At 44.1% G+C, this 18,958-nt stretch overlaps 1 protein-coding gene across 3 annotated transcripts in view; it reads right to left on the bottom strand.

Annotated features, from left to right (window-relative positions):
* The window catches only part of LOC119954104 (rho GTPase-activating protein 32-like), a 726,718-nt gene that overhangs the window by 687,378 nt on the left and 20,382 nt on the right, over window positions 1-18,958 (bottom strand). The window contains exon 1 of one of the 3 annotated variants that reach the window (XM_038778990.1): window positions 11,665-11,683. The exons of the other annotated variants lie outside the window; for them this stretch is intronic. The gene's annotated coding sequence lies outside the window, so the exon portion shown is untranslated. Of the gene's footprint in view, window positions 1-11,664; window positions 11,684-18,958 lie in introns of those variants that run through there. 3 annotated transcript variants of the gene reach the window in all.

The raw sequence follows: 18,958 nt of genomic DNA, 5'->3' as shown, positions 1-18,958 counted from the left end.
TCGAGAAACCTTCCATATTCACATGGTCAGTGACAGGCTCAGCTGTTATAACTTCCACAACTGGCACTCATTGTATGCACGCACAAATGAAGAATGGCCCTATAAGTTCCCAAGAGGGTGTTGGGCTTTCATGGACCAACACCCCAACATCAATCAACATTATCAGGGAAGAGATGGCAAAATTGGAAAAGTGATGACAACAGATGCATCAACACCCGATCTCCTGAGACAGGCTTTGTTGTGAGGCGTGAAAGGTCCATATGGGTCTGCATCCATATGCGTAATGAATGAATATCTGCAACATCTCCTTTCCATTGCCATTTTTCAGCCAAATTGTTATGGTAATAATTTATAGCAGCTCCTACATCTCCATGTAAATAAACAGAGGTTCAAAATCTCCAAGATTATTACCAGATGCAGTGGCACTAACAGGGATTGTAAAATTAATCTCTTAGCAATTCTTGCAATCACACTATTTTGCAAGAAAGCAGCATGACCTTGCTTGGATTCTGTTGCATTTTTTTGACAAAATCTAAGCAGCAGACAATAAGTGAGGAGTGAACAGCCAGCATGCCATGCACACAAATTTGGCAGGCACCTCTAACATGCCTCCAACTCTGAAAACAGCAGAAGTCATTCCCAGGGTACCAAACAAAGCCTTTAAATACAGACTGAATGCAACAAAGTAACTTCATGAAAAATGAATGCAAAATATTCACTCTTACCACAACCTGCAAATGGTTCACTGATCAGACTGGTACCATCACAGAAAGAGTTAAATAGCACATTGCTCCAAGAGTGGGATACAGCTGCAAGAATGAAGCCTGAAAGCACATCAGTCACTTCATCCCGTCATTTAATAATACATGCACCTATATTGAGACTGAACCATTTTGTTAGCGTACGAACACCACACTTAGCTTTTTTCTACATTAATGGCGTTGCATAAATATAAATTGTAGTACGAATGACTTCAGGAGTCAGTGTCATCATATTTCAATTTAATAGGTTAATAAATTACAAGAAGTAGATACCCCAGATTGAGAACTGACAGCATCACTGTCTTCACACACCATGGAAATCACCTCAAATTTCAGACTCCATTGGGTAAATTCTGCAGATATTAAGGATTCATTTTCATTCACTAGTGAGCAGAAATCAGGAAAGTTTTCTTTACAAATCGCAGCATCATTCTTTTACGCTGACTGTGACAGGAATGGTCCCACAAAAGACAGAGAGAGACTGCCTGGGTGGCTCAGTATATCAGTATTCTTTGACCTCCAGGGACCAATCAAGCCAGGACTGATGGGATGAAAGCTCAGTAAGAAATTGGACCTCAGCATTACTCTAAATTATTCATCACAGAAAGGCCACAGAGTTCTGGTGTAGGTATTGGGGAAGGATCACTGTAACACAACAGGGACTGCTTTTTAAGGCTGACTTGAGGCAGGGCAGAGAAAGCTTTATCGTGCTGCTGGTCACAATACATCTGATTCAGAAGTTTCGACAATATGTGACCAAACTGAAAACAATGTGTTTACAATTTTCCTTCATTGCACATATTTACCAAACAAAAACAAATTAAATGCGAGAGAAATTAGCTTCTTGCCAAAGGAAGAATCCCCTGATCGCACTCCAGAATTGTACGGTACTGTTTACCTGAGAAGACGCAACCACAAAGACCATAAAATTAAGTACAGTGGAAGAAAACCAGTGGGCTGATTCAACTCAATCTTTAAGTTCACCTGGTCCACACAAGGAATTCAAGAATATCATTTAATTTCCTTCAAGTTTAAATTAAACAGAATATTTCTTGCCAAAATTGTCCTTTCTCATCAGGATTGAACTCCACAAAGATAAAGTCTGTCTCTATTCCCTAAAGCAGCAAGCCAGCTGTGAAGGATAGTGAGAAGCAGCAAACACCCTCAACTTGCTGCAGTTTCAGCACGCAGCAAAGCATGCTTTACACTGCAGTCACGTTACCTCAAGACAAGCCACTGTAAATACTCTGGCTACGCAAAAGCAGCTTAGTAACTACAAGCCAACCAACACCGCCCAGCTACAAGCCAGCACAGTCAGCCATAACCCAACTCTTGTTCATCCCAATGATAGCCGAGCCCAGTTGCAGATCAGCAAAGAAATAGCACAAGAATATTAACTGAAAACAGGTTGTCTTCTTTCTCACAGCCCAACATCCACACTTAATTTCCTCAGATAGTGTCTTGAATCTGATTTTACTGCTCAAACAGTCATCACTAATACATAATCTACAGCTCTACTGTGATTGAAGTAATTCTACTTGACTTTTCTACCCCTTTCATATTATGTCCCTAAATTTTCAACCACATATCACGGTGACTAATTTGCCTGGGTAATTTTGTAACCTTAAATTAGGTCACCTGGAATTCTCTCAGTACAAGTTTGATAGCCACCCATCCCTTCTGGTACTGCCTAGTGTATAAACTGTAAACCTGCAGTTTGAGCACTATCATTCCAATTCTTATTGGGAATATTAGAGTTCCCTCCGAGAACAGGCCCTGGCACAAAATTGGTAATCTCTGTCTGAGAGGATATCTGCTGTCTGAAACAAAAGACACACCTGGTACACACTGAGGCGGAGAAACATTACTTCAAGAATGTGGAGGGGCTTTAGATCCATATTTGAAGCGGCAGGCTGGAGACAGGCGGCAGGCTGGAGCAGCTCAGCCTGGAGACAGACGGCAGTGCACTAATGCACAAACCCGCTCCCATCCATAGATGGTTACAGCACAAAATTTCGCCATTTGACTCAAGATGCCTGTGCCAGCTCTTTGCTAAGACGATTCAAAACTGACCACACTGCACCACACAGTCCCTGTAGCCCAGTGCTTCCCAAAATGTGGGTCATGATTGTATAGAGCAATTGGATCACGTCAAGATGAGCAGATTGTAATAGATTGAAAGCCATGAGACTGCTGATTTTGCTGTCCATTTGATACACTGTGCTGCCTCCATTTCATCACAGAGCATAGTTTTGACAAATGCTAGAGTCAGGGAAGGCAGCTAAACCTGGTTGCGGCCATGTGGGCAGCACAAGTCAGTCAGTCGAATCAAACAGCGAGAAGGTGGGAAACCTGTCAATGGAGGACCAGTGAGTGAGATTGGAGGGTGGTACTGCAAATGAGCTACCGGAGGAAGGTCACAGAGAGTGGCTTGAACACAGCGTGAAGATGGGAAATTGGTGGATGAGAAAGTTGGGTGAAGAGGGAAAAGTATTGCTCCCTTCTTTTTCCTCCCTTTTACAGCCTCTAGTAGTTGGTGAGTTTTCTTCCTTTGTCTACAAGCTAGAAGAGTGCAACTCAACTTTAAGCCAATTGGACAGTGAGTATCCACTGTGGGGCTGTGTTTAAATAGCTGCATTATAAAAAATATAGATGTTTGAAATAACCCTCAACTACTTAAAGGAGGACAGAAGGATTGATGATCCAGAAACTGTCTGGAATACTAAATTCCACTAGCATCTAGTTTAAAAGTAAGATTAAAGGGCAGCCCGGCCAAGTGAAACAAACTTCCCATGCTATGTGGGAACACATGGACACTTCATATGGCCTAGATGAACACATCTGCAGGAAGTGTCACCAGCTGCAGAAACTTGACCAGCAGCTGAAGTCTCTGTAGTGCATCAGCGATGCTGAGGGCAATGTGGATAGTACAGTGAGGGAGGTGGTCACACTGCAGATTAGGAGCACATGACTGTAAGGAAATTTTGAAGTTCTGTGAACTAATTCTTCTGAGGAAAATAGTCAAAAAACCTCCCATAACATGACAGTGTTCAAAAGCTTCCTAGTCAGTCCTGCTAATCCAACACAGTAAGCACCAACATTGAGGCAGCTTCCATACTAGTCAACAACAAATATACTGCCCATCTCCACACTCAACTCTGTGGCTCCTAGCAATAACATCTCACGGTCAAATACAGCTCAACACTGACATCCAAATCCATTCTGTTCAACTCCCAACGAGAAACTTCCAGGCTCAACATAATGCTGAAGTCTTCTTCCGTCGCCTTAGTCTCCATGCCCACTTTTTTGGACAAGAGTCCCCCCTCCCGTTCCACAGATCCTTTCATGTGCCTCCAATATAAGGCCTCTAATTGTATACCCCCGCCGGGACAATTAACTGCCCTCAATCTTTTCATTTAGAACTGTTGACGGGACATTGGCCATCTTAATTTTTCTGCCCCCCTCACCCATTCCAACCCCTCTCCTTCCAAACTTTCCTCTCTTCACTCCGTCAGGTCCAACCTTAGCTTTGACAAAAGGGTCATGTGGACTCAAAACTTTATCTCTTTTCTCCCCCTACAGAGGCTGCCAGACCTGCTGAGATTTTCCATCATTTTCTCTTTTGGTTTCAGATTCCAGCATCTGCAGTAATATGCTTTTATCCAGTGAGAAGCTATATCATAGGTATCATAGAATTTACAGTGCAGGAGACCATTAGGCCCATCGAGTCTGCACTGGCTCTTGGAAAGAGCACCCTACCCAAGGTCAACACCTCCACCTTATCCCCATAACCCAGTAACCCCACCCAACACTAAGGGCAATTTTGGACACCAAGGGCAATTTATCATGGCCAATCCACCTAACCTGCACATCTTTGGACTGTGGGAGGAAACCGGAGCACCCGGAGGAAACCCACGCACACACGGGGAGGATGTGCAGACTCCGCACAGACAGTGACCCAAGCCGGAATCGAACCTGGGACCCTGGAGCTGTGAAGCAATTATGCTATCCACAATGCTACCGTGCTGCCCTATAATGCTACCGTGCTGCCCTATAATCCTTGGGCTACAATTTTAACCCTGTCCATAGCAGTTTGCCAGCACACAACCTCAGCTCCATATCCCAGCCTGTTTCAAACAGTTCATCATGAAGGCTGCATTTTTACAGTTCCAGGATATACCCCACTGAAACCCAGGTTCAGTACTGATATACTCACTTATGTCAATCATCTATTAATCCAGCACTCTCTTTGCTCGTTTTCACAACTCAATTCTACATAAATTTCACACATCCAGAACTCTCCTTTCTACATCGTATTGTGCACAGTCATAGACCCCTCATTCTTCCCTCACTAATCTATCTGCATTATTTAGTATCGCCAGTGCATCCACTTCGAAGTTTGCATTTTTACTTTGCATCTGTCCACCTCCTTGCTCCACTTTGCACTTGAAATTTTCTTGAGGGTCTCAGCCTCTATTCTCTCACATGTGGCACAGCTGAGAACCACCTCCATGTTCTCTGAAATTCTCCTCCTAAGCTTTAGCCACCTTGCTTCAATTCCGTCTCTGCAAGTTCCTCTAATGCCTACGTCCCACTGCGTGTGAACCATCGCCAGTGTGTGATACAACAGATAACCTTTTGTTGGAGAAAGGCATTAAAAGCTTTTAATTTCCCACTGGTAACATCTTCTGCCTGAGAAAATTAATACGGAAAAATGAAGGACAAATTTAAACAACAAAAATAAAAGAGATTCCATTGGCAATGACAAGGAAAGGTTTAATTATGAGAGAGTACAGTTTGACGGCAGAATTAGGGAGATTTATGCCAAGTCGAGATCCTTACAAATAAAATCAGAATCGAGATAGCCATGTATTATCTGCTTAAGGCAGTACAACATATGTACTGGATTTGCATAACCATTTGAGGTCTCACAGAAAGTTCCCCATGCTTTTCAGTGCAAAACCATCACAAGTGGGGCAGCACGGTAGCATGGTGGTTAGCATAAATGCTTCACAGCTCCAGGATCCCAGGTTCGATTCCCGGCTGGGTCACTGTCTGTGTGGAGTCTGCACGTCCTCCCAGTGTGTGCGTGGGTTTCCTCCGGGTGCTCCGGTTTCCTCCCACAGTCCAAAGATGTGCAGGTTAGGTGGATTGGGCACGCTAAATTGCCCGCAGTGTCCTAAATAAGTAACCATGATGTGGAGATGCCGGCGTTGGACTGGGGTGAGCACAGTAAGAAGTCTTACAACACCAGGTTAAAGTCCAACAGGTTTGTTTCAAACACGAGCTTTCGGAGCACGGCTCCTTCTTCAGGTGAATGGAAAGGCTCCATTCACCTGAAGAAGGAGCCGTGCTCCGAAAGCTCGTGTTTGAAACAAACCTGTTGGACTTTAACCTGGTGTTGTAAGACTTCTTACTAAATAAGTAAGGTTAAGGGGGGGTTGTTGGGTTACGGGTATAGGGTGGATACGTGGGTTTGAGTAGGGTGATCATTGCTCGGCACAACATCGAGGGCCGAAGGGCCTGTTCTGTGCTGTCCTGTTCTATGTTCTAAGTCTGGATTCGAGGAAAGCAAGACAAACCATTTTAGAAGTGACTGAAATAGCCACAAGCATAGACTCAAGTTCATTCCTCTTCCAAACAAGGCCTCAGCAGCTCGATTCAAAGCAAAATGTTTTATTGAGCAGATTATTATAAACTAAATAGTAAAGACTGGTAGCACATTGTGTACATTCCCTGAGGCTTATGGTCTCAGAACTTGCAGTTCAAGTGAAGGATCCCACATTAAACAATGAATCTAAGTTTATCCGTTGCATCTCTTCCAATTTGGTCTATTGCATTCGCTGCTCCCAATGTGGTCTCCTATATATCGGAGAGACCAAATGCAGATTGAGTGAGCGCTTTGCTGAGCACTTTCGGTCTGTGCGCATTCAGGACCCTGACCTTCCCATTGCTCGCCATTTTAACACAAGAGCCTGCTCCCATGCCCACATGTTTGTCCTTGGCCTGCTGCAATGTTCCAGTGAAGGTCAACGCAATATATATATATATATATATATATTATATTTAACCCCCCCCCCCCATCTTTCCACCTTTCCTTACCCTTTCTCCCCTCTTCCCCTACAACTTTCACAGTTTACCCGCTGATGTTAGTTTCTCTGGTATTTGGCCTTTCACAACTTTTGTTCTCTCTGGGGACTGCCATTAGCACTCTTTCCCCGTGGTTGCTGTGGCTATTAGCACACCGTTTCCCTGGGTTTATGTGGCTTTGACACATCTTTCATTCTCACTCCACAGTATAAATATTTCCCACTTGCTCGGTGTTATAGCTTTGACAAAGGGTCATCTGGACTCGAAACGTTAGCTCTTTTCTCTCCCTACAGATGCTGGTAGACCTGCTGAGATTTTCCAGCATTTTCTCTTTGATCTCAAGTCCATTCCTTTTTAACTGTATAGATGAACTCTCAGCATTCAGAGGGTAACCTAGCCAATCTTTTTCAAAGGTATCATTCTTCTAACACATCAGAGAAAACCCTCATCAAGTGCAGTGCAATTAATAACCTCTCATAACACAAGCAAGACTAAATATGTTGAACTATGGCAGCCATTCTCGCTATACTTGCCATGCCATGCCATGCCACCCCGCCGCCTCGCCCCACGCACCCCCTTCCAAACAAGGCCTCAGCAGCTTGATTCAAAGCAAAATATTTCATTGAACTGATAGTAAAGACTGGTAGCAAACTGTGTACATTTCCTGAGGCTTATGATCTCAGAACTTGCAGTTCAAGTGAAGGATCCCACAGTAAACCATGAATCTAAGTTTATCCGTTGGTCTGTGGTGCTAAACAGAGCTTCTGAAGCTTAGATTGCAGTTAAGGCTGGGGTCTGCATCTGATAATTCAGCCGTTTGTGTTAAAAAATTAGAATTTTTCAACATTTGAATTAAACATAAATTACAAACTCTATTAATAGAACAATGTGGGAACTTTGTGCTGAAAAAAGATAATTTGAATTAAAAGTCTACAACCAAAAACCGGGGAAACAAGATTGCTGTTTACAATGAAACAGTAAAGGCACATTTATAGACATGTCTGACCATGTTGTTAGTTTGGTTGAAACTTCAACAAACAACATAAATGTTTATCTAAGTGCTGGCTTTCCTCTGCTGTCCCCTGCACCACACCCCAAACTGGACAACAGCTGTAACAAGATAGTTTAAAACCCATTGAGAAATGGAGCTAGCCAAAGGCTAGCTCTTTATCTCAAGTATTCACGGTAGCATGGTGGTTAGCATAAATGCTTCACAGCTCCAGGGTCCCAGGTTCGATTCCCGGCTGGGTCACTGTCTGTGTGGAGTCTGCACGTCCTCCCCGTGTGTGCGTGGGTTTCCTCCGGGTGCTCTGGTTTCCTCCCACAGTCCAAAGATGTGCGGGTTAGGTCGATTGGCCATGCTAGATTGCCCGTAGTGTAAGGTTAATGGGGGGGATTGTTGGGTTACGGGTATACGGGTTACGTGGGTTTGGGTGGGGTGATCATGGCTCGGCACAACATCGAGGGCCGAGGGGCCTGTTCTGTGCTGTACTGTTCTATGTTCTATTCTCCAAATCATCTGAACATTGAACTCTTTGTTTATATTTACAGCTTCTCAATGAAACAAACTGCAAACTTACGGGTTTGGTGTTGCAGACAGTATATGTAAAAAATGTCAAATCAATATATCAAGGATTTGCGTGGGATTAGAGTGTCTAAAGTAAGCCTCACTGAGTCACAAGACACCTACTCTAAGGTATAAGTACAGAAAGCTACTTTCCTCCCACCATATCATATTGCCATGAATATTTAAACAGACTGAACAAGATTCAATGCTATTGCAGTTTTTTATTTCATTGCTTAACCAGCATTTATTGCCCATTCCTAATTGCCCTCGAGAAGGTGGGGGATGAGCCACCATCTTGAACCACTGCAATCCATGTGGTGTAGGCACACACGCAGTGCTGTTAGAAAGGGATTTTTAAAAAAAATATAAATTTAGAGTACCCAATTCACTTTTTCCAATTAAGGGGCAATTTAGTGTGGCCAATCCACCTAGATTGCACATTTTTGGGTTGAGGGCGAAACCCACGCAAACACAGGGAGAATGTGCAAACTCCACACGGACAGTGACCCAGAGCCGGGATCGAACCTGGGACCTCAGCAATGTGAAGCGGCAGTGCTAACCCACTGCGCCACCGTGCTGCTCGTTAGAAAGGGAGTTGCTGGAATTTGACCCAGCGATGAGAGGACATGGGTGCATTTCCAAGTCAGAAGTGAGCGACTTGGAAGAAACTTTGAGGTGGTGTTTCCATGCGTCTGTGGCCTTGTTCTTCTCAGTGACAGCGGTTCACAAGTTTATGAAGTGCTGTTGAAGGAAAGTAGTGCATAGTTTCCATGCTAATACCAACAAGGATTCCAACTTCTGATCACTGTTCTGGCTCTCCTGTTAGGCAAACAGCCATTTGTTTCCTTTAAAACAGAGATGAGGGGGAATTTCTTCCGCCAGACGGTGGTGAATCTGTGGAACACTTTGCCACAGAAGGCTGTGGAGGCCAAATCACTGAGTGTCTTTAAGACAGAAACAGATAGGTTCTTGACTAAAGGAGATCACGGGTTGTGGGGAGAAGGCAGGAAAATGGGGATGAGAAAAATATCAGCCATGAGCCGAGTGGCCCAATTCTGCTGCTATATCTTATGGATAAAGGTCAGATTAGACTCAGCTATGGTGTCCTTCGCAGTCAAGTAGTGGGCCAAGTACCAGCCGTACCAGCCTCCCCAGACAGGCGCCGGAATGTGGCGACTAGGGGCTTTTCACAGTAACTTCACTGAAGCCTACGCGTGACAATAAGCGATTTTCATTTTTCATTTCAAGTGTCACTGACCATGGTGGTACATGAATCGGTAACAGGCATTTGGGCAAGGTACTGGACAACTAGTCTCTGGAACAACACCGCAAACCAATACCTGGAGAGAGAAAAGGAAAAACAAGCAGCACATGGGACATTGTGGAAAGTACTGAGTTTCACATTTTGTTTGGAAAGTAAAACGAGAAAAAGCAGTTATCAACCTACATTCAACTATATCATTCAAATGTAAATGGAGTTGCAGTAAAATACTTTGCTCTCTATTGCCTCGTTCAATTAGATCAAATAAACTATTTTTCCCCAAAGACAAAAATCAGCAGAGCATTTTCTCAGGGGTGCACTAACTGGAGAGACGTCATTATCTCCATCCTGTCAATACATCTAACAATAGATGAGATCACAGGAAATACAACATCTATCTGTATCAGCAGTTTCATATTGACAAAATACGCCAGAACTCCTAAAGTACTCAGTCACATTTAACCAACATCGGAGGGTCTATTTTAATTTAGCTGAGTTCAGATCAATGACCAAGTTCAGTCCCATTTACGAGGATGTGCATGCCATTTTAGCAACAGGTCCAACCACAGCCCATCAGCAACAACAGGAGTCCTGCCACAGAAGGCACAAAACAGCAAGAATTATTTTTTAATTACCATGCTTTGTGGGCCAGAATCAGCAGGAGAGTTTCCCAAGACACTGCTGTAACTCTGAGTCACAGCTGTGCTACAGCCCCGCGGTAAATAAACGGTTCTTTTAAGTTATCTGGTGTTCGACTGATGATTACATCTGGACTGCAAAATTTTGTATTATCAACACCACAAGGATACACTGGACCTCATCTTATCCAATCGCAGGTTCCTCAACCTGCACCTGCTGCCCCACCCCTTATTCCTTTTGGAGGATTATTTGGGTGGCAGGGCCGGGATTTGGAAACAAAGTCCATGAATTAAAATCGCCTGGGCCTCAGGTTGCCTGATTATTTGTCATTGACCTCAGGCCCCAGTTATAAAAAGAGGCTATAGCGAGAGCTTCACAAATAGGGGCCAGGTACAGAGATGGAATTCAGGTGGAGGGTTCACTGAGGTGACTGGAGGAAGACACTTTTGAAAATGCTGAGGGATTTTCACTAAAGATTCTGCCAATGTTGCGGGTGCAGAGTGGTATAAAGTAGGACACAGCTGGACAGAGTACAGTAAAAAACAATCCCAAATTAAACTTAGACATGAAATCAAAAATGTGGTTAACGGAGTCAATAAGGCACCCCAGCCCCTGCGATGCCCAACGGGCAAGGAGAGTCTCGAGGGTGCCCGAAGGCACCGCATGCTCTCTTTCCAGCGACACCCGGCAGCCAACGTTGCCGCGGAAGAGAGGCAGACAGTTTGGTTAGACCACCCCATCAATCGTCCACTGCCTGGACCCATTAATGGTAAGATTAGCAAGGTCCAGGAGCAGGTTCACAAGGAGGTCCATCACCCGTTCCACCCTTCTTCGCATAGGGTGCCCATGGATTAAGAGCATGGGGTTGAAGTGCAAACAGAACTTCAACAAAAGATTTTTTTTAAGTAACTAAAGAGGGAGTGCAAGCAGCTGTCAAGCAGCCAATCCTTCAGACAGATAACGATGTGATTCAGCATCACAATCAGATTCTTTCACCTCTTGCTAACACTATCCTGACTCAACATGAAGCTGGCCACTGGGGGGGGGATATTAGTGTCTATGAACTGGATCATGGATTACAGCTCAACGGCCATGATGGAGACTAACTTGATCTTTCCATAACATAGAACATGTGGAATTACGTCTCTCTCAATGGTCCTTTCCACCAATAAACAGGCCTTTAAAACCGAAGCGATCATCGCCTAATCCTTACTACTGATTAACATTTACTCTCTTTCATTATTTCAGTCTCTAAAACCTTGGGTCTCAAGGATACCAGTTAGACGCACAAGCACAAGCCATTGTCTGCATTGTTAAATTAATAGAAGCCGAATACTAACACACACCCGCCCATCTTCCCGAATTGGAACCGTGAATGCTGTGGGGTGGAGGAAAAAGAATCGTAACATATCTCGAGGGTAGATTGCAGAGCTGGAATATATTTTCATGGTTCAAGAGATGGTCATTTCACATTTCATGACACCAAACTGTATGTCAGGGATGTGTCACACTTACAACTATGCTGTACCCTTTATTACTACTGCTGCCTGCATCTTAAAATATTTAGGCAGACAGGCAGACTTGCATTTATACACTGCTTTTCACAACCACCAGGCATCTCAAAGCGCTTTATAACCAATGCATTACTTTTGAAGTGTAGTCACTGTAATGTACAACTGTAGACAATATGCACACAGACAGCAATGTGATTATTACCAGAAATGTTTTATGCGTTGATTTAGGGATAAATATTGACAAGAACGCCAGGATAGGTTCCTTATTCTTCTTTGAAATAATGCCACAGGATTTTTACACCAATCTGCGTAGGCAGATGAAGCCTTGCTTTTACATTTCATCTAAAAGATTGCACCTTCGACTGAGCAGCACTCCCTCAGTACTGCACTGGAGAGACAGCCCTTAATCAGGTTGAACCCAGATATATGAACGGGTGGGGAACAGAGAGAAGGAGACCTTGGAAAATAGGCAACAAACAGGTTTAGATAAAGGATCTGGGTCGGCGCAGGCTGGGAGGGCTGAAGGGCCTGTTCCTGTGCTGTAATTTTCTTTGATGTGGAGATGCCGGCGTTGGACTGGGGAGAGCACAGTAAGAAGTCTTACAACACCAGGTTAAAGTCCAACAGGTTTGTTTCAAACATGAGCTTTCAGAGCGCAGCTCACCTGAGGAAGGAGCTGCGCTCCGAAAGCTCGTGTTTGAAACAAACCTGTTGGACTTTAACCTGGTGTTGTAAGACTTCTTACAATAATTTTCTTTGTTCTTGTTTGTTCAGATTGAGGCTAGAATGCTACCAACTGAGCTACAGCTGATATAAAGAGCACTTTACCTAATGAGAGCTTAAGCTTTATGTAACATAGCTAGAATCCCGCCAAGTTTCGCTCAAAAGCTCATATTCATGGCAGCCTGTTTCTAATCCCCCTCCTTAAAACTAAAAGAAAGTTTCAGTTCCATATTAAATGGTCGCTTTGACACGTTTAACTCCAAGTTTATCAATACTGCTCCAAATTCCCAGCGTCGGCCCAGCCAAATCAAAAACAGACCTTGCACATTCCTTATTTTATACTGAGATGACCTCTTGAATTCCAAAAACACATTTTAAAGGATGTCCTAATCCATGTTATCTTAATAATAATAAATCCACCAAAATGCCAAAGTGATCGATACGGTCAGCACACTTTTTCAAAAGCGAAGCACAGAATACTGTAATAGGATTTTCTAGTTTGGTGAAATCACCATAATTTCACCCTGAAGAGACCTTTATATTTTTCAGTTATTTTCTCTCCTCACATGAAGGTGCTGGCTCTCGGCGAGGTGTCGTTCCACAGATACCGGCTGCCAGCAGTACTTCGGCCAGATGGCCATTCTTCGAGTGTAAGCCTAGACAGCCGAGCGCTAGTTGGCTATTGAATGAGTGAGGGCATTGCAGCTAAACTCATTCTCATATATCAGTCAAAGCTCAGTCATATATATTGCACAACTGGAAGCCTGTCAAGTGGCCAATCCAACTGCCCTGGCTGAAATTGGTTAACCGCAAAAAACAGGAATTCTATTTCTGAACCATATAGCGGTTTGCAGCGTGTAGTGACTGTGTGAAAGATTGTTGTTACACAAGAGTAGCATATAGGGATATTGAACTAAGCCGGGTAAACTAAATTAACATGCAGAACAGCAAGTTTTCAATGGAGGAACAGGCTCACATTGCCTCTAACTGTACCTCTATTACAACACAAAACTATGCACTCAATAGAATCATAGAATTTACACTGCACAAAGTGGCCGGTCAGCCCATCAAGTCTGCACCGACTGCTGGAAAGAGTGCCCTACGTAAGCCCACGCCTCCACACTATCCCCGTAACCCAGTTACCCCACCTAACCTTTTTGGACACGAAGGGCAATTTATCATGGCCAATCCACCCAACATCTTTGGACTGTGGGAGGAAACTGGAAATCCACGCAGTCACGGGGAAAACGTGCAGACTCCACATAGACAGTGACCCAAGCCGGGGATCGAACCTGGGACCCTGGAGCTGTGAAGCAACTGTGCTAACCACTATGCTACCGTGCTGCCCTTGGGAAGAACTCCCAAATATATTTTTGAGACACATTGAGACTCGATGGGCCAGATGGCCTCCTTCTGCACTGTAAATTATATATGATTCCAGCAGGTAATCCTTCTGCTCCAGGGTTTAAGTACTGTTATACTGGGCCGAAACAAGCATCTTCACCACTTGGTAACTATTAGCACAGGGAGTGACACGGAGGCACAGTAGTTAGCCCTGCTGCCTCACCGCCAGGGACCCAGATTCAATTCCGGCCTTAGGCAAGTGCCTGTATGGAGTTTGCACTTTTCCCAGTGTCTATATGACCTAAGGATCTAAAGGTCTAAAGATCTGCAAGTTAAGTGGTGTTACGGGGATAGCATGGTGGGGTGGGGGGGGGGGGGGGGGGGGGGGGGGGAGGAGTGGGAGTGGGCCTGGGTAGTGTGCTCTTTCAGAGGGTTAATGCAGACTTGATGGGCCAAATGAGAACAAACACAAGAACAAACCACCCAATACATCACTACCTTCTGTGGTGATATGCATCACTGTAAATACACAAGGGGTTCATGCAAATACACTAAGACTAAGTAAACACTAGAGGGAGCACCAGAGACATCATGACACACAGACATTCAACCAATAGGTCAGTAAGATAGAACACGACCAATGGCAGTCAAGAAACCCAGAGGTGACACTACCACATAACCCATATAAAAGGACAGGGCACACGTGATCTTTCTCTTTCCACAGGCGACACTTAGAGAGAGAAGCACAGGGGCAGATCAGAAGCAACACACCCATGGCATGGCTTGGAGCGGTCTGGTTAGTTAGACTGAGTTACTACAGCAAGATTAGCAGGAAAGTCGAACTCAAGTAGGAGAATTGTTAACTGTTCAATAAATGTGTTAAACCTATCTCCAAGTTTGAACCTTCCTTTGTCAGAGCATACATCAAGGAAGCAGCTTATGCCACATGAAGAAGCATAACACAACACCTTCTCAACACACAGTGCTCTCAAAAGCAAAGATAACAAGGGTGGCATGTGGCACAGTGATTAGCCCTGGGCCTGCGGCGCTGGGGACCCTGGGTTACTGTCCGTGTGGAGTTTGCACATTCTGCCAGTGTCTGCGTGGGTTTCACCCCCACAGCCCAAAGATGTGCAGGTTAGGTGGATTGGCCACACTAAATTGCCCCTTAATTGGGAAGAAAAAAAAATAATTGGGTACTCTAAATTTATTTTAAAAAGCAAGGATAACGTCGAATGTTACAATTTATTGCCAAATACATGGTACAGCAGGCATGTTTTCAGTTTGTACTACACTGGAGGCTGATTTTGCTATGGATCCGTTCATTCCATCATCCTGCATTGATCTCAAGAATCATAATTGAGAAAATATAGCTTAAACTAACCTGAACACGACAGCGTGTTTGCAAAAATGAACTACATCATCCAACCATGCCGGTTACAAATATGCAGGGTCACCACAGAGACTGAATTACTGAAACTCATTATCTCCACGATCTGATCTGACAGCAGCCCGTTGTTGAAGGTTCAGCAATTGATGACCACAAATCTGCATTTCCCCATTAGAAATCAGCTAACCATTAGAAACAACGCAAATGCAGAATATACACAGATCAACAACATCTGTAAAGATTAGATATATTTTGGGTGTTTGTCCATTCTGATGTGCACAACATAAATGTCATATCCTTTCTTCTGTGACCTTCTGCATATTTCCAGCAGTCTGTGTTTACGATGGGTACAGGAATAGTGGCACAAGAACAGATGTTCCATTACAACAACCCAGGGAGATGATATCAAACGTGCAATCACTCCCCAAGGTTCAATACTGCAGCCAGCTTCCAATTTTCGGAACTGCAATTCCCCTAACCCTCAAAACTCTGATGTCATGCACAAAATAAGCAATGTTGTGACAGAGTGCAACTCTGTAATGTATCAAACAGGATCTCTCTGTACTTTATGCTTCACGATAAAGCAGCATGATTCAAGAGTTACTCAGTGGCTTGAGAGTTACATTCTGAAGAGTTAGCTCCGGTGGCAAGGAATACATTTATTACATAGGATATGTGACATAAACACCTCTTCCATCTACACAGAAATGTCTAATGATTAGATTCATGAGAAATCAGTGAGTCACCGTCTGTATTCAAAATACAGCAGTTTAGTGGTTTAGCTCAGTTGGCTGGACAGCTGGTTTGTGATGCAGAGCGAGGTCAATTGCACGAGTTCAATTCTATACCGGCTGAAGTTATCCATGAAGGCCCTGCCTTGGGGATCCTCAGGTTAAATCATCAGTCAGCTCTCCCCCTCAAAGGGGATCGTAGTTATGGTCACCTGGGACTATGGAGACTTTACTCACTCAAAATACAATCAGGTCAAGATATTTTGACATGTCCTCATATTTTTTAAATGGTAATCATCAAATTTGCAATTTTTGCTGGAATGAGGCCCCACATGGTGAGCAACATTGAACTGTAGCTTTCCCCCAAGCACAGCAAATAGTTGGAAGTCTGAGTTGATAGTGGAGCAAAATATACAGACATTGTTGCTTATCCCAAAATAATCTTTTGAAAGAAACCTAACTAATCTGCATTTCTGACTGTCGAAACAGCTTTGCATCCTGAGAATTTGCCTTCCGACACTAACAGAAGTGTGACAAAGAAGCTGGCACAAAAACATAAATATTTTTAAAAGGTCTCATAGTACTGTAGGAACAATTTATTACCTGCTGGAGTGAGATATCACAGTTATATTTGTGCCTTTCTGGGTTTCCAAGATTGAGCTTCATGTCAGGATCACAGCATTATCAGGGCCCTTACAACATGGATTACCAGCAGAGAAATTAACTTTGCATGCGGTGCAAACATCACTGCCTGCAAGTTATCCTCCAACTCCGTGTGTGCGTGGGTTTCCTCCGGGTGCTCCGGTTTCCTCCCACAGTCCAAAGATGTGCGGGTTAGGTGGATTGGCCATGCTGGATTGCCCGTGGTGTCCTGGAAAGTAAGGTTAAGGGGGAGTTGTTGGGTTGCGGGTATAGGGTGGATGTCTGGGTTTGAGTGGGGTGATCATTGCTCGGCACAACATCGAGGGCCGAAGGGCCTGTTCTGTGCTGTACTGTTCTAAATTCATTCTGACTTTGAGCTAAATCACTGTTCCTTCCTTGTTACGGTGTCAAAGTCCTCAGCAGCACCATGAGCATATATTTGTTGCAGCAGTTAAGGCAACTCACTACCCATTACGTTCACAACGGTCTGCATTACAACAATGCCAATGTTTAAACATAAGCTGTAAAACATTTGGGGAAGCAATGAGAAGACACATTTCTTCAATTTTTTATAAGCAAGCTTGAGGGAGGGAGGAGAAAGAAGTGACTACACGAGGATGAGGGGATAAAGAGATGGAAAGAGAACAAGGTAGCATGGTAGCATTGTGGATAGCACAATTGTTTCACAGCTCCAAGGTCCCAGGTTCGATTCCGGCTTGGGTCACTGTCTGTGTGGAGTCTGCACATCCTCCCAGTGTGTGCGTAGGTTTCCTCCGGGTGCTCCTGTTTCCTCCCACAGTCCAAAGATGTGCAGGTGAGGTGGATTGGCCATGATAAATTGCCCTTGGTGTCCAAAATTGCCCTTAGTGTTGGGTGGGGTTACTGGGTTATGGGGGTAGGGTGGAGGTGTTGACCTTGGGTGTGGTGCTCTTTCCAGGAGCCGGTGCAGACTCGATGGGCTGAATGGCCTCCTTCTGCACTGTAAATTCTATGATAATCTATGAAGGTTGCAATAAGACCAAGTCAGAATACGAGATTTTCAGGCAGCACGGTCGCGCAGTGGTTAGCACTGCCGCCTCAAGGCACAGAGGTCCCAGTTTTGATCCCGGCTCTGGGTCATTGTCCGTGTGGAGTTTGCCAATTCTCCCCGTGTTTGTGTAGGTTTTACCCCCACAATCCAAACATTTGCAGGGTAGGTGGATTGGCCAGACTAAATTGCTCCTTAATTGGAAAAACTGAATTGGATACTCTAAATTTATATTTAAAAAAGGATACAAAATTTTCCCATGGAGGCCGAGAGTGAATGAAAGCGCATAAAACTGAGGAGAGGGAATTCGATGAGAGAGGGTGTGTGGGGAAGTGGGCCTAAGGTTCAAAGACTAAACCTCTGCTGTACTGAGCCCCATCTAAAGAGCCACTGAAGAATTGCATATCCTTTTCCAATGCAAATTCATAAAAACAAAGTAATTATTTAATACTAAAAACTTAGCTTCCTTCTCAACCCAAAAGCAATGCCAGCTGATCAGTATGAATCGGTAGAGATCCCAGCCTGCAAACAATACGCCCTCCATCTGTGTAGCTTCCAGGTCAAAGGACAGCCTCTGCGTTGCCCTTCAGTTAGTTGAAAAACACAGAACACTTTTTCCTTGAATACATCAAAAAGACCGATCATTTAGGGACAGTAGTTATGGGATCGTAAACCAAGTTCCACTGAGACTATTTCTCACTACACTGCACGCTCACAATGTATAATTTAAAAATGTTATAATATATTAAAGATAGGCAGTTCTTCCCCCGCCCCTGCAACTTAACACATTCTCACCGCCCCCTCCTTCCCCACCCACTTCAGCCCCTTCCCCTCACTCACATGCAACTCTAAACATGTAAAGCCAGTACGTTATACATTGTGTATCAGTTATACATTGTATATCACCCAAAGTAAATCTGAGCACAGCCCCATCCCTTAAACACTGCCAATCTTCCAAACCTTTACTGATGCAAAAACAAATGTGATTTGCAACACCAGTTAATCCCAACCTGTAGCCATCTGGGATGGCCACTTCCAGAATACAAAATGGATGTTTGCTAAGACTATAGGGAAATATGGACAATGCTAAGAAAGCAGGCAGGCACAGAGCCTCTATGCGTATTGGAACCACAACCCCAGACAAGACTGAAACTGTAAGGCAATTAGCATATTGATAGCCCATCTCCAGGAACAAAGGAATGACATTCAAGTAACCGATACTATAGCAGACATCCCTGCGCCAGAAAGGCACAAACAAAGCAAGGCCAA

This window comes from Scyliorhinus canicula, chromosome 19 (genome assembly GCF_902713615.1).
Source record: "Scyliorhinus canicula chromosome 19, sScyCan1.1, whole genome shotgun sequence".
Classification (NCBI taxonomy): domain Eukaryota; kingdom Metazoa; phylum Chordata; class Chondrichthyes; order Carcharhiniformes; family Scyliorhinidae; genus Scyliorhinus; species Scyliorhinus canicula.
This window is presented reverse-complemented; position numbering and strand designations above follow the sequence as displayed.